A 12,409-nucleotide genomic window follows, 5' to 3' on the forward strand; every position below is an offset into this window, starting at 1 on the left:
CCGACGTAGAGCCCAACAGACGTCACGACGTAGAGCCGAAAGCGAGCTCGAGCCAGACATATCGAAGTAGAAACCAACAGACGTCCCGACGTAGAGACCAACAGATGTTTCGATGCAGAGCAGAAAGTGAGCTACAGCCAGACGTAGAGCCCAACACACGTCCTGACGTATAGCCCGAGAGACGTTCCGACGTAGAGCCGAAATTAACCTCAAGCCAGACGTAGAAACCAACGTACGTTCCGACGTAGAGACCAACACACGTCCCAACGTAGAGCTCAGAAGACGTCCGGACGTATAGCCGCAAATGAGCTAAAGCCAGACGTAGAGCCCAAGAGACGTCCCAACGTAGAGCTCAACAGACCTCCCGACGCAGAGCCCAACAGACGTTCCGACGTAGAGCCGAAAGTGAGCTACAGCCAGCCGTAGAGCCCAAAAGACGTCCCGAGATAGAGCCCAACAGCTGTCCCGACGTAGAGCCGAAATTAACCTCAAGCCAGATGTAGACACCAATGTACATTCTGACGTAGCGCCTAACACACGTCCCGTCGTAGACTTCAGAAGACGTCCCGACGTATAGCCGCAAATGAGCTAAAACCAGACGTAGAGCCCAAGAGACGTCCCGATGTAGAGCCCAACAGATGTTCCGACGTCTCTACAGCTTGCAACAGTCTGGCCATTGTTTTTTGGAAAGTTTCTGGATATAATGCAGGTCAGTTCTTGGAATGTGAAACCTAAAAATGGGAATAGTATTGTATTTGGCTGCAGAAGCAAGAAGGGGAGAAGACAGGTCCATGAGGGTGAGAAAAATTCTTGCCCCTTTTACCTGCAAAATGACACAGTATGAAAAGACTTCTTGTTCAAGGCTTCCCAAGAATTTGCTAAGGTGCGAGGGAGAGAGTTTGAAGTGGGAGAAGGAAGAAACAGAAGAATTTGGGAATGGAAGCTAGGAGGAGAGAGGGTAAGAGGCTTGAAAGTGGAACTGAGAGGAAAAGATGGGCTGTCTGCAATCGGAGGGAGATGAGAAAGAAAAGGAGACCTGTGAGGAAGGATGGAATTAGTAAATGGACAGTCAGAAAAATGAGAAGTGAACAAATATGAAATATAAATATTCTCTCATAGGTTGGAGAAGTAAACACCTTTTAAAAATATGGCTGGAGAGGTGGATGAACTCTAGGTTGTAAAAAAGAAATGTAATGGTCATTAGAAAAATAAAAAAGAGAGAGAAAACAGCACCTGAAAAGCTGAAGGAGGAAATACAGCAGGTAAATGAGGAAATGGAAAAGCCTAGGAAGGACTGAAGCAGAACAAAGAACAAAGCACATTCGGGATAATGGTTTAATGTAGGGTGAAACCAATGCCCAAAATATGTGCAAAGTCACAGCAGTTTGGTTGTCAATTTTCCTATTCTCACACTACGCTCATGCAGTCTTCTGAGACAAATCCTCACCCCAAATGCACACAGCTGGTCCTCAGCAACACACAGCTCTGTCCACACTCCAGCACAGGTACCCTTAAAACCATCCCCCTTCTCCCTCACACACCTCTCGCTGATGCTGCTCCCAAGGCCTAACTCTGGCTAATGGCCACGTCCTCTGTTCCCCTTCAGGGAGGGGCGTTGCTCTCAGCCGTGTCCCAGCTTCAATCTCCACAGCAGTAGCACATCATTTCTTTCTAAATGTGCGACGAAGTGTTCCGGAAGGGGCCCAGGACAGCGCGGAAGGCAAACAGACCAGCTGCCACGGGAACGCAGACCGGCTGCGGCGGGAAGGGCAGCGCCGCCTCCGGCAGCCTCCTGCCGCGGCACCGGCGGCGGGCAGCACACCTGCGCAGCCACGGTGCTTCCTTCCAGCCGTTTCCGGTTAAGATCTGCCTGGAAAGAAAAACGTATTCTTTGTACATTAATTGAGATAGTTCCCACAGCTTCGGGCAGTAATTTTTGATCGATTTATTGCAGAAATGCGTAAAGATAGCGAAAGCAAATGAAAGGTGTGTTAAGTACACCTAGCTATCCAAAATGTCAGCCATAAAATATCCTTGGCAGTATGCTCCACCTTTGTGGCAACTATAAGCTTTCCTGGGACAAAAGAGATTAGGAGCCAGGCAGAAGAAACGAGGGAGACAAAAAGAGTAGCACGCCAGATGGTACAGTTGTGCCCCCTCCTACCAGTTTAGATCAGAGCAGGGTTGCTCAGAGTTCCCAACAAGCTTCAAAGAGCTATCAACGTGATAAAGCAGCAAGTAGCATTGGTCAAAAGATCTTCAGCTGATCCAAGACAGAAAAGTGGGAAGCAACTGCAATTGCTGCAAATACAGCACGGTGAAAGCTAGAAAGCTGTTAATGATGATCTTTAATTTCAAACGGTACCTAAATTCTGTCAGTGATCATTAAAACTGGTAACTACAGTGCCTGTCATGCCAGCTGCTGTGCAAAAAGAAATCTGCATGTACTCCAGAGGAGCAAAAAAGAGGTTGCAGATGAAGAAACACCGTCTTAAAGAAAAATGCAGCTATTTCAGAGTTAGACAAAGAAAAATACAAGCTTCAGAAAACAGGGTTGACATTACTGATGCCATTAGCCTCAGAGAAGGACCTAGAGACTCCAGAAGCAGCAAAGAATGGGGCGCAAGGCAAGCAAGGAAAGTGAATGATTCATGCTAACTGACGCAGGAGGATGGAAAGCTGTGATCACAGACACTCAGCATGCTCCCAATTCATGAGGCAAAGCAAAACTATGACTAGGCTGAACACTGATTAGTATCAATTACATAGACCACTACTGGGGCAGACCTGTAAATCCATTTATATGGTACTGCACACATGAAGTCTGCAACTATTTGTACAAGAGAGCAATGCTCCTGTGGGCTGACCCTTGATTTCTACATTCTGGCCCCCTTTGGACTAGATGTACTTTTTTTGTTTTTCCCCTCTAATGAGTACTTTTTAACAGCTTCTTAACATAACATGCTAAAAAGAGCTAGTTGAAAGCAGTAATTTTTGTCACATGAACAGCTGGAGCAGGAACTGGAGCCATTTCCATAACAACTGAAAGTTTTCCAATGACTTAGGTAGATCTGAACTCAAAAACTAGTTTGAACTTTGTTTACTTTGACCAGTGCAAGTCACAGAATAAGTTATCAGGCTGCATATTAGTCATGTTCCACAACATTTTATTATCTGTACTCTCAGTAACATTCCAAGGCTTTTAGAAATCTGACCAAATTAAAGAGCGATGACAAAATGGTTTCTAATAAACTGAAATGCTGAGATAGCTGAATGGTGGTTGAGAACAATTAATGTGTTAGGTTTCTGAAAATGTGCTCAGTCACGTAATAAAGAGCATCTGCCATTCGTTTGTGGCCAGCCCAACCCTAATCCATGACACTTTGAAAGGTGAGGAATCGCTGAATGACGGTCCTCCAAGACATTGTTGTGAGACCCATGGGACTCCATGCAGTTTCATTCTGAAAACCCAGTATCTGGTGCTGTCCTGACCCAACTTGTGAGCAACACCATCATAAAGTATTTAATTTGTAGTTACCCACCCTGAATCTGTTCCTCATGGTTAACTTACCATAAAAAGGTTATTTCCTTTTAATCCGTTAATACGAAACTTACAACTGATCCTTCAATATGAACTATATGACATAAGAAATTTTTATTTTTACCTTAGATGGTTTTCAGGGGTTAAATCATTGTAGACTTCCGAGGCTGACAACAGTGCGCTATTCTTCAAATAACACAGGTAAAACCAACTTAGCAGTGAGGACAGGTTGGAAAAGAATGAAAACGAATAGGCTTGTTAATTCCTGAGAACCTCTAGCGGTTTATAAGGGAGAAAACGACCCCGCGGCAGACGGGGCTCCGCCACGCGCCGCGCCGGCCCAGGTCCCTCACGGGCAGCACAACGCCTCCAACAGCCCGCCCAGCTCCCGCCCCCTGCCCCCTCACCTCCCCCCGCCCCCCCAGCTCCCTCCTCCGCCCCCGGCCCCACCTGCTCGCAGCCAACCGCTGTCCCCGCAGCCACGCTTCCCGCCAACGGCCACAGGCCGGCACGCGCGGCGGGGGCGGGCCCGCGGGCAGGGCCGAGCGCGGCGCTGGGAGACACTTCGCGCTGCGACCTGCGAGCGGGCAGCGGGCACAGGGGCGGGAAAGCGACCCCTCCTCGGCGGGAAGTGCTGGTGAGCGACTGCCGGCCTCGGCGCTGCCGAAATACGGCTAACCTCCCACAGCCCGTACTGGCGCTTTTACAAAGGATTTTTGCAAAGGAGCAGGTCTTCACCTTGGCAATTTGTGTCTGGATATAGAACCCGGGTTCGTTATTTATAAAGTGGCCCAAGTCTTCAGTGTGGAAAAATAGGTTTTCTGTGGACAAGTCTAAATAACCAGCATTCACGAGACTAGATCTAAATTAAATATGTTGCCGTGTTCCTTATTAGATGCCTTCAAAATAACACAGATAGTCTCAGTCTTCAGAGGATTAGACTGTCACCCAAACTGCTGTGGCAGCATCGAAGTGGGGAAAGTCTCTAGGCTGAGCTGATGCTGCAGCATCAACTGCTTGCTTTCAATGTTGCTGAAATTGCAAAGCAGGCTAACGTAAGAGGTCTGAATTCTGGTGTTCCACTAGTGCCCAGAATATTCCCCTCTGAGGACAGGCTGAGAGGGTTGGGGTTGTTCAGCCTGGAGAAGGCACCGGGGTAGACCTTATAGCGGCCTCCCAGTGCTTAAAGGGGGCCTGCAGGAAAGGTGGGGAGGGACTCTTGATCGGGGAGGGTGGTGATAGGACAAGGGGTAAGGGTTGCAAACTGAAAGAGGGTAGGTTTAGACTAGATAGTGGGAAGAAAATTTAGGGTGAGGGTGGTGAGACACTGGCACAGGCTGCCCGGAGAGGTGGTTGATGCCCCAGTCCTGGGAACATTCAAGGCCAAGGCAGACGGGGCTCTGAGCAGCCTGATCCAGCTAAAGATGTCCCTGCTCCTGGTGGGGGTTGTTGGGCTAGATGGTCTTTAAAGGTCCCTTCCAGCCCAAACTCTTCTGATTCCGCATTACTAACTCCACTGAGGCTTTATCTAGACATAGAGCTATTTTAGCATAACCAAAAGTGCCTTTTAGGCGCATCTTACCTAAAGCAATGCCAATTTTTGTTCTGGACACTTTAAAACTATCTGTGTAAGCCAGGCCAGGTTTAAGTTAGTGACACATGTTGAACCATGTAGGCTGATTTTATACCTAACGACGTGTATCCAAGAGTTTGCACTGGTTTGAGCATATGTTTAGATTAAACGCTTTATTGGAAATGTCACACAAAGGGAGAAGCGATGAAAGTCATCCACCCAATTACTGTACTTTCAAGGAGGAGGACTTCCCTGCTGTGGGAAGCTATATGCAAACATAATTTTAAAAACTAGGTGATGTCTCTGCTGAGATTATTTGGAAAATCTTGCACAGAACAAATTAATCTAGCCTTTACAAGTAGGATCAAGTTGCCAGTAAACCACCTTTGACAGTACTGAATTTTAGACACAGTGCAGAAACATTGGAAAAGCTGGCAACAGTCCATCTGTGTAAAATACACACTATGGCAACTTAATATATTGTTCTCACTCATGCTAACACATTTTCTATCATATATACACAAACTCTGCTTTTTTTTAAAATTAAAAATACTAAAAAAACCAGCAGGGGGCATAGATTACATACTTTAATTTAATCATACAATCTAATAGTCAAGGTCATTCATATTCTCTTAATGCACAAAGCTGTAGTTTTTTTTTTTCTAAAATTGTGTCATAGCACCATCTCCCTCATCTACTTACACGCAAACCACCAGAAGCTGAAATCAGCTTACAGTCTTCCATTCCTCTGCAATCAGTTTGCTGGCAAGTACCAGTTATCTTTACCTTCACCTCTCTGAAGTGGGAAGACTTTAGAAAACCTGTACAAATAGCTTCTGGGTAGCTATGAAAACAAGCTAAATTAGAAAAGACGTAAACCCCCCTCTGGTGACTTGGCAGTAATCTTGCAGTCTACAACTTCTTTTACATAATTATTTGCTACTAGGCCTAAACTGGCCAAGCATTTACCTCTGTCTTTAGCACTCACATCACACAGGAATAACATCCATGACCTGGGACTGTGAAGGAATGTGAATATAAAGCCATATTGTCCCTTTTCTTGTAGTTAGGATGGAACTTTGCTCTGCTAGTCAATGAGAGGTATTCTGCTCTGAGAATGTAAATATGTGTATCGTGTGTGCCGGTTGTGGACAGATTTCTCATCATGCTTACTCTAATCGCTTCTCCAAAACACAAGTACAGTGTGTTTATCCTTACAGAGCATTTGGTAGAGCAACAGGCACGCATTTACTACTCAGAATTATGGTCATCCAAGACAAAGTCAAAAACTGAATACAATGGCAGTCATATGACAAATATGAACAATCCACCCAACCTCTGTCCACTTGCATTAAAGCTGTGAGATTAGCAATATCAAGGATCCTGCTAGTTTGACCAAGTATCTTTCGGCTACTTATATTCAGATGTATATTTAAAAGTCTTTCAAACTGTTTCCATAGTGTCAATAGCAACAGCCTAGCTACACTTCAAACAGAACTTCATGATCCAGACCTTCAGCAGTTAACTTATACTTCACCTTTGTACACTTTCGGTGTTCGTTCATTTGTTTTTCTGAGACTGCTAACAAAGTGGTTGCTTCATTCATGGTTTCTTAAGTAAACTTCACTAGAAAGGGTGGCTGAACTAAAATCCTATTCCAAATGCCACTGAACATCTATAGGTTTTAAAACTGAATTCAGAGCACACAGCATCACGACTAGAACAAAAATCTTCTAAGGAAAAGCTCTGGGTTCTTTTCACTGATTTTACTTTGTTATTTGTCACTTCACTTTAAGGAGAAGCAGTAAATCTGAAGAGCATTTGACATATTTTATTATAAATGGTCATGAATACAGAACCAAAGTAATCTTTATAAATAGCTACAAAAAGCACAAATGCAGGTTAAAAAACATTCTCTAGAGTGAGCAGAGGGCTTGTGGCGCCTTTTTTTTTTTTTTTTTTTTTACTTTCTATGAGCCTGTTCTTAGGAAAGAAATAATTTTAATAGGCTTTTTTTTTTTTCCAAGTATGCTTTTTTATTGGTTTTGTTTTTAACTTTCAATGTGAAAACAAAGCTCTGTTGATTTATCCAAGAGAAAACCAGAAAGGGTGACACATGACATTTTTGTCCAGTAAATCTGGAATAATCCCACTGTACTGTGGGTTTAATGCTAATTTAACTGAAAACAGAAGCTAGTCCAAAGCATTTCAAAACCCCATCTTCCATACTTTTTTTAGCATATTGCCTGTCCGCCTCAGTGTCAGCATGAGGACCCAGCAAATCATAAAGGCTTCATTCCTGTCCACACTGGAGAGTTGCTGTCACCCAGAGTCTGGATGAAAGCATGCTACAGTCTTGCTTCTATGCAACTGTTAAAACGATTTTGTACCTTGCTAGCTGCCCCCCTTTCCTGTAATCTTCAATCGCGCAAACACACAATGTCATATACAGAACAGCCCCACCTGTTGCTATCCTTTGTGATCAAGAAATTAATCCAGTACTGCCAGTAGAGGCTTTAGCAAGCCTCTAAGCAAATCACTTCAGATTTAATCATTACAGATGAACAATGTTATGTAACATGGTAGTTATCTGTCCCCCCAGTCTGCACAGTAAGAGCTCGTGTTCTCTTTCTGCTTTAAAAGAACAGAACAATGCCTGTTTGAGGAATGTGTGTGTGTGCATATACGGTGGAGTGGGGTGCAGGGTTGGAGGAGAGGCAGTATTGCCCTAGTGGTTGAGTACTTCAGGTTATTATTTGTGAAATGGAAATTTCCTTGTCCATATGCCATTTCTTTTGTGCTATGCTCAATGGACAAGTGGAATTGAAGGTGCTACCTTCTGGAGTTTCACCTGCATTTTAAGAGGGAACACCTTCATAGCAGAGTTGCCTGTCACTGCATAAAACTGTGTCCCCAGCCTAACAGATATACGAGCAGCAAATTAGGTTCCTGGGATCTTTAAACACAGTAATATTAAAAGTCCAACCTACTACTAGCACCAAAATGACAGCGTTTACCTTTCCCTATGTTTTTGTCTTTTTTTCCAAACATATTTCTGTCTTACTGACATGCTGATGTGATCAACACTTTGGGCGCTGCTCAGCAACACTTCAGTCAGCCAGCCATGCAGTTGAATGTAAGCAAAGGGACAGTAAAAAGCAAGAAATAACACTGCGTTCCATTTGCAAAATGTCACTCTTCCCACTAGCACACTGTACTTGACCCTTCTGGCTGGAGAGGTGTCAATGATTTTATTCAAAGCGTCGCAGATGATTGTATAAAGACTGGACATAGGTGAAGACACGCATGGGATCCGGCTTATGACCCATCACCATCATGTCATCCACTTCTATCAGACGATCGCAGTGAGCCATTTTCCTGTAGCAATAATAAAACAGACACAGTGAATCAAGAGTTAAATCTAAGGCCTGTAACTACTTCCAAGACTCATTTGATGCTCTGATCACGCTGAGCATCACTGAGGCATTAGAGAAATCCTGAGGTTTAGCAGCAAGATTTCATTTCACAATGAAATGGTCAGGCTCAGGTTGGAGATTATTTTTGTGACCATGGAATATTCCTATTCTTTCTCCTCCTTCCTCTATACTGGGATCTGATCCAAAGCCCTGTAGGTCATTGGGTTTTTTTCATCTACTGACTCCCATTCACATCCCTGATATCTGTAGCATGTAGCCCAATCTCACATTCCCCTGTCCAAGTCTCAGTAAGCAAGGTCATGCGAGTTCGCAAATCACGAGTTTTTCTGGTTATTACACAGGAAGCTCCAAAAGAATGGCAAAACATGAGAAGAGATGATATGTGCCAATGAAGGCCCACGTGGCTGTGGGCTGTTTCTTCTCCACCACTCCATATCTTCAAGGTGTGTGTGACTTGGACAACAGTCTCAGATGATCAGGTTGGAGAGCAGAAGCCTGACTGAGATCTGGCCCAACAGAAAGGAACAGATCTGCTGAGGCCCAAGATGAAAAATCACAAGAGCAGGAAGCAATTTGATCAGCAGAGCTCACACTGAGGTGAACAGCAATAACAGAGAAAAGCCTTTTCTGGCACTAGAAGAGAACAGTTAGTTTAAAGGCAATCACACCTATGAAGTAGTAATTTCTGTAGATACTCTTACCTAATGTTTCTTACTGTTGTGCGCATGCTGTCTTTTGTTCTCCCCTATACTTACTGAGATAGAAAAACACTGCAACTTTCCTTTGAGAGTTATGGATAGTTTTACTTTAGAGATCAACCACCTAAAAGTGTCATAGAATCTCTTTCAACTCACTGACAAGCAACAAAATTTTTTTATATATACGTATAGATATGTGTGTATTAACACCTTGTAATTCCCAAATGAATTCCTTTGCTAGGGGCTGTAATAAGGAGAGCCAACATTACGCTAAGAATTTTCAAAGCTTTTCTTTGGAATGGCAAATGGCAAATCCAGTTCTGTAAGTTATTACTTGAAAAAAAGAAAAAAACCACTCTGAATGAACCCCAGAGCTTCAGTGTGGTGGTACCAATGTTTGAAGCTGTATGAGAAGCTGCAGGAAACTAGCCATGTATTCCCACATCCTGTTAGTATTTGGAAAGTGTACCAAACCCAGCTGCATACCACATGGAGTGTTTACTGTTACACAAGTCAAATAAAACAGTAAGTAAGAATCATGTTGATACTGGGCTCAGAAAGTTACTATTTCTAGCTGACAAGTTCACACTCATGATGAATTTAATAAACAAGTTACCATTTAATTGCCTGGTATACTGCATCAGAAAGGATCAGGTCAGTGTGACTGAGGGTATTAGCTCTGTTTTACAAAAATGCAGTTACCAGGTTGAGCAGCTCTCAGCCTTGATCTAACTCTACTTACACTGAATTCAACCTTTATTCTTGTTTAACCAAAGAAACGGAGAGAGAGATGTGAACCCTGCCACAAAACCCAATTCCAAAAGTTAATCTACTTGCTCCCTGCCGTTCAGGGCGTCACAGTTTTTCCAGAGAGACTGGATGGATATATTAACATGCCTCAAGTTGAAATTTGGTATCAAGCAGGTGGGATTGGCTAAGAAAATACCAGTTGTATATCCGGTTTCTATGGACTGTTGGTTAGTAAACATTGGATGCCTTGTGCTCTATGAACTCAAACGTCTTTTTTAACAATTAATATTGGCAAAATCATTAAGAATCATTCATTACTTGAATAAAATAATTAAAAAAACAAAACAAAAACCAGAAAGAAGTAGCATTTTTTCCTCTTCTGTCCAAGTATAACTCATGAGGCCGATTTCTCAAGTGTCAGTGCTAAGACTAGTGAGAATCACAGAGGTGAGAAAGCAGAATTCAAGTACTGCCTGAAGACGATGAATGACCTGAACCCAGGACTCCATGAACTATCCTGTGCCTCATAAAACCACCTCTGATTTTAGACTGCCGAGTCACCTGTTCTATGCCTTCTCTATGCAGAGCTTTATTATCTTTTTTTTGGCATGACACGTGTAAGCTGGTGATACCGGATCTACAAGAAGAATGATTAAACTTTTTACTGCTGCCCAGCCACATTAGACTTGAACTGGAAGTACTTCACAGAGATCTAATGTGATACTCACTCAGCCATGGTGAAGGCCAGCTCAAAGTTCTGCTTGCGATTGACTGGGTCAAGCTTATTATAATCAAAAGCTTCAGGAAAGAAAGAATGCACAAGAGCACAGAATGCCATCCCATCATTCCAGCTTGAGGAGAAGTTTTGGAGATCAATGTGCTGTCATGATGAAAAAAATATGCATGTTAATGCAGCATGGGGGAACAGGGAAGAGCTGGTTTTGCTCACTGCAGTTTTCTGTCCTTCTATCCCACTAACCAAAGCAACAGAGCATAGGTTTTATGTTTCTCTTCCCCTCTTTGTAGATCCATTATATTACTTGTATTCTGAGGAAAAAAAAAACAAAACAGCACACTCAGCAATTAAAGCCTTTTTGCCTGAAATGACCAGATGCAAAGCAGACATACAGTCAAGGACCCTGATCTAAAGCCCAGAAAGAAAATACTGGGAAGAATCTTGTCGATGTCAGTGAGCTCTGGAGCAGGCCCAAAGCACCAGTATCTGCAGAAACCAAGGACACCGCTTATCCCTGTGAGGTATTTATAATGGAAGAATGGTTCATTTTGTGGCTGTGAATAACACTAGATAAGGACTACGTTTGCTTGCTTTGCTTTTCAGTAAGGCCCAATTCAATGCCTGTTTACACAGATCAGTAGAAATATAGGAAGAACTAACGCCTACTGCAAAATCAGATTCTTAGAACAAACGCTTATTGTTACTTTCTACCACCACATTCAAAAGAAACATACTCGGGCTTTTGTCTCATGCTGCTTTTCCGTCATATAAAATTCAAGCCCCAGCTTTTCTGGTAAGCAACTAACAGTAATTTTCACTAGTTCTGCTTGTGAATACTATAATTTAGAGTTTAGCAATAATAATGCACATTTTAAAATAATGTTGTGAAACATATTACAGAAAAAAAGCCTGTACTATTTTCTTTCTCCTGGAAATTGCTTTGGCACCTGCAGTTTAAGGCCAGGTAAAAATCACAAAAATCTCAACTGCTGAATTCTTTTAGCTACACTGATGTTACCTCATAGAAATTAGGTCATTAACACCATGGGATTCAACCTCAACCATTTACTACAAATTCCCTTGTCTAATACCAGTAGAGAGTATTTTGGTCTGCTGTGTAGAAAAAGGGCCATAGTCTCCTTGTACTGGCAAAATGTTATTCAGATCTTGCCCTATATAATAAGAATGCAAAAATAATAGCCTGAAACTAAGAAAAAAAAATGTGAGCTTATACTGAAGTCTACATCCATAAGCACAAAAATGTAGGCTTTCAGACAAACACTAATGCATTGCTTTGACAGACATACAGAATCTCATTCATGCAATCACTGACTGTCTTGAAGTGCTGCCCATACAAACCATGATGTTTGTGTTACCCACACAGAACTTGATGATCTTGAGGAAGTTAGCTCATTGTCTAGCATGTTTTACATTCACTTTGAGTATATTTTTTTGGAAAATTCTCCCAAAAAAAGCACACTGAAAATGCTAACACGTCTTCACCTTGTATCCTATATATATATATCTATCTAACAGAATTTGTTTAATGCTGCTAGCGCTGGCAACCCCAAAACTCTGCGACCTCTTCAGCTTAGCTCTGGATTCTCCTTTTCCTCTGGAAAATTAACAGAGATGAGATTAAATTAAATTCTAGAAAAACTTAAACTTATTTGT

The sequence above is a fragment of the Leptosomus discolor genome, unplaced genomic scaffold, assembly GCF_034619465.1.
Source record: "Leptosomus discolor isolate bLepDis1 unplaced genomic scaffold, bLepDis1.hap2 HAP2_SCAFFOLD_29, whole genome shotgun sequence".
In the NCBI taxonomy this organism is placed as follows: Eukaryota; Metazoa; Chordata; class Aves; order Leptosomiformes; family Leptosomidae; genus Leptosomus; species Leptosomus discolor.